General features: G+C 51.4%; 1 protein-coding gene and 1 long non-coding RNA gene across 2 annotated transcripts in view; one reads left to right on the plus strand and one right to left on the minus strand.

Annotated features, from left to right (window-relative positions):
• The window catches only part of MYT1 (myelin transcription factor 1), a 62,352-nt gene that overhangs the window by 406 nt on the left and 58,158 nt on the right, over window positions 1–3,788 (plus strand). The window lies entirely within an intron of this gene.
• The window catches only part of LOC113487403, a 17,162-nt gene continuing 13,484 nt past the window's right edge, over window positions 111–3,788 (minus strand). The window contains exon 3 of the long non-coding RNA XR_003399780.1: window positions 111–120. This is a non-coding gene — a long non-coding RNA (uncharacterized LOC113487403). The remainder of the gene's footprint in view (window positions 121–3,788) is intronic.

A 3,788-nucleotide genomic window follows, 5' to 3' on the forward strand; every position in this document is an offset into this window, starting at 1 on the left:
GGGGGAGGCAGGCACGGAGCAGGGGGGATCTGGCGGTTAATACCCCCGGTCTGGGGTAGGAGGGAAGCTGAGGGGGGGCACACACCCCCCCAGCGAGCCCAGGTGCCTTCCCGCCGGGGGCTGGGGAAAGTCATTAGGCCGGCGACTAACCCAGCTGGGCCGGGACTTTCCCCAACAACTCGAAGCCACTGCGGAGGGGCGAGGGGCTCCTCTGCCTCTGCTCCCCCCCCTCACCTCGTCCCGCAGAGCCCCCGGGGGAGCCAGCAGCGGAGCGCCCCCGGTTCCCGGCAGTCAGATGACGAGGGCAGGGCTGACTTTGCAAGACGTAGTTCGGCGTCAGAGCAGCTGCCATTTTAGCAGACGGTGCTAAACTAACCCCCCCCCCGTCCCTTCCACACACACACACTCCCCCCGGAGACCTCGGCTTTGGGGTGCTGCCTCTGAACTTGGCTGCTTGATGGTCTCTGAGGGGGGGAGCCGTGCACCCGAAGTCAGCAAAACGCCCTAAACGGGCTGAATTCCGCAGCTTTTGGAGCTCGGGAGTATAAACTCTTCTCCCTCCACTGTGGTTCTACATCTGGGCTGGAGGGGGGCAGGTGAGTTTATACTCCCGAGCCCCAAAAAATCGGTCGGTACAGTGCGAGGTGGTCCCAAGCTCTCCATGCCGTGAGGGATAGATAGAGCCCTCCTTTTGCAGCCTGGGGTTGTTTATTTTGCAAGGGGGGCCGGCATCCCTCTCACTCCAAAGTTTGGGGGGGACCCTCTGCTCCCTGAGAACAGAGCGAGGAGGGGGAAGCGGCAGGTTTACAGTAAAGGCTGAAGCATGCGGGGGAAAATAGCCACGGCTGGGCTGGGCCGGGCTTCCCAGAAGACATGAAATCAGCCGTGGGAAGGGGAGGGAGACGGGGGAAGCATCGCGTTATTGCTGCGAAGTCAGACGTGAGAGTTAAATGGCAAAGCGGGGGGGTAAGACCCCCGTCCTCCCTTTCGAAGTGCGTGTCGGTTTGTAAATTGAAGGACTTTTTTTTTTTTTCTTTTTTTTCCAACTGTAAACTCTGCTGCTTAGTTGCTAGAGCTCTTTCCGTCATGACAAAGGACATCTCCTGTCATCACTTTATAGCTGTTCCTCTTTCTAATACGCGGGAGCCGAGGGTGGAGGATCCGCTCTGTAAACTTCCAGAGCTGGGAATACACCACCTTGTGTTACTCTTCTTCCCCCCAACAAATTTCTTCTTTGATTACTGGTTGTGCAAATGCCGTTTCCTCCCTGGCTGTGCAGAGAAGGGTGCTGACACCCAGGAGGGAGGTTAAGGTGGCCCCAGACTCCAGGTTTATTTGTCTTTTGGGGCTCTAACCCCGCAGCAGCTGCGTGAAAGGGATTATCAGGCTCCCACCCATCCTTTCAGTTCCCAGGTATCTCTGGAGTTTTGGCAGGGCAGAAGTCGCTGTCAGGAAACCTTCCTCTTTCCACCTTTTTCTTTCCACCTTTTCCATCTTACTCCTAGGGTTTCTACAAAGAGTAACTCCACCACATCTGTACCAGTGCTGGTCTCGTTGGGCGCGTGATGCAGAGTCCCCAGTGTCTCTGGGGCTGGCTTGTGTGAAACCTCCTGTTTTAAAGTATTCTGTATCGCTTCTGAGGCTGTTTACCTTCGCAAAGTAGAAACTTGATCCACCACCTAGTGCTTAGAGAGGAGATCAGGGTGTGAACAGAGAAGTGGGGCGATAAGCACACGTACTGAAAAGTTTCTGGGGCGGGTGAAGTGCCCCAAAACGCTTTGCTTCTAGAGGGAAATGAATTTACGCGAGATTTTTTTGCTCTGGGATGTGGGAGCCAAGTCATGACTAATGGCAAAGAGCAGGACTGGGGCATCCCTTCTGCTTCCTTCAGAGATGGGACGGAAATCTGTCATCCCCAACCCCACCCCCAAAATATTTTGGCTGAGGAGAAGAGGACTTTGTGTGTGTATATTTGGAGGAAGCATGTTTCCCCTCTTGGCAGGTTAAGCGGCTAAAGGGAATTTCTGGAAGCACGGCGTTTGCCCTTGGCGAGCTTGGGAGCCGCTTTGCTGGGTGGTTTGGCCGTTTGGGACCGGGCTGAGACACAGAAGGTGCAGAGCAGTTTCCAAGTGTCTCCTCCCCGTGCAGGTTCTCTGGGGTTCCCCTCCGTGAGAGCAGCGGCGCAGGAGGGCATCCCTCCGCCTCTTGGAGCTGCTGTGCTGCAGCGTCTTGAGTGTGTGTATGTGTTGGGGTGTGTGTGTGTGTGTGTTGTTTCTGCCCTGGAGGTGGGCACAGAGCTGAGGGCATCTCAGAGGCAAGAACGTGCGTTGTTGAACGCTTGTGTTTAAAGAATATAAATGTTAAAAATCGCCTGAACGGAGCAAATCCTCAGGAAGTTGAAACGTTTTGTGGATTTTCAGTGGGTTCCTTTATGGAAGGCACAAGCTGGAGTTTTAAGGAAAACTAAACTAGTGTTTTTTCTATTGTTGTAGGGATGAATAACCTCAAGGCTTCTGCAGGTGGGGATGGGGAGGCAGAGAAGGTTTCTGGGCTGGAAGGGTCGAGACTGACGGCCTGGGATCTTAGTGTGAAATCTGGGTCCTTTTAAGCAGGAGTTTGTCCTTTGGGGACTGTGTTTGGAACATCCCTGGCTGTTTTTTTTTTTTAAAGCGATGCCTCTGCCCGTGCGACGGGAGCCTTTGGTGAGGCACCGCCTGGATGAAACGGGCCCAGCAGTGCCCTGGAGGGACCCGGCACCTTGTGCCGTGGCTGGTTTTGGGCAGACCCAAGAGAGCAAAGGCCCACGTAGCTCTGGCTCATTGACAGATGAGAGCAGGGAGAGGATAGGGGCTGCGAGCGCGGCCGGGGCTCCATCCTGCCTCCCTGATCCCACCGGAGCATCCCGGTGTGCCGGCTGCCACGCGCCTTCGGACGGGACTCGGCTGGGGGTGTGAGTCTTACCGCACTGAGGGAACGAAGTGAGCTGTGAAAGGCGGTCCAGGGAAGGGTGGTCGGTGTGAGAGGAGGTCAGGAGAGGAAATGGGGAATTTCCAGTCGCAGTTTAGTTGAGGGAAGAGTGGCTGAGATCACCTTGTCCTACCAGCCAGGCTGTTCCCGCAAGTGCCAGTCTTACAGCAGGATAATGAAGTGACACGCTCTGTGATATTTGGTTTTTCATTATTATATTTTTTTAAAAAAAGAAAAGATTAAAAAAAATATAATTTTCACCTGAATTAAAATACTTTTGATCTTTGTATTTCATTGAACTTTTTGCTTCAGAGAGAATAGATTAATAAACACTTTCAAATGGAAAAAACAGAGTTTGGAAAGGTCCCCCTTTTATCTTTAACACAGAGCTTTAATGCTAACCTGGGTATGGGCTGGCTGTCCCTCAGTTCCTTTTCTCTCGCTGTTTTTATCTGAACAACAATAAATTTGCTTTTATTGTGATCATGCTGGCCTTTACCGGTCACTTTTTATTCTTTCCTTTTTTATTTTGAAGTCAGCACATTAAAAAAAAAAAAATTGCAATGTTATTTTAATCAGACCAAATGAAAGAGCAAATCAGAGCGAGAATTTTAATCTGCCCCAAGCAAAACTGCCTTGTACATCTGTCATGTTGGGATTAGTGGAACTCTTTAAAGAAGCTGAAGACTTTTTAAACAAAGTATTAAACATTTGTGACCTGATTTCCATTCTTACAATATTCTCATTAATAAGAGTGCAGGCTGAAAGACATCTGTTAGCTCCTATTTGTTTTAAGTATATTAAAGAATAATAAGAATATT

Source organism: Athene cunicularia (assembly GCF_003259725.1).
Source record: "Athene cunicularia isolate RWA chromosome 20 unlocalized genomic scaffold, athCun1 chr20_part1, whole genome shotgun sequence".
Classification (NCBI taxonomy): domain Eukaryota; kingdom Metazoa; phylum Chordata; class Aves; order Strigiformes; family Strigidae; genus Athene; species Athene cunicularia.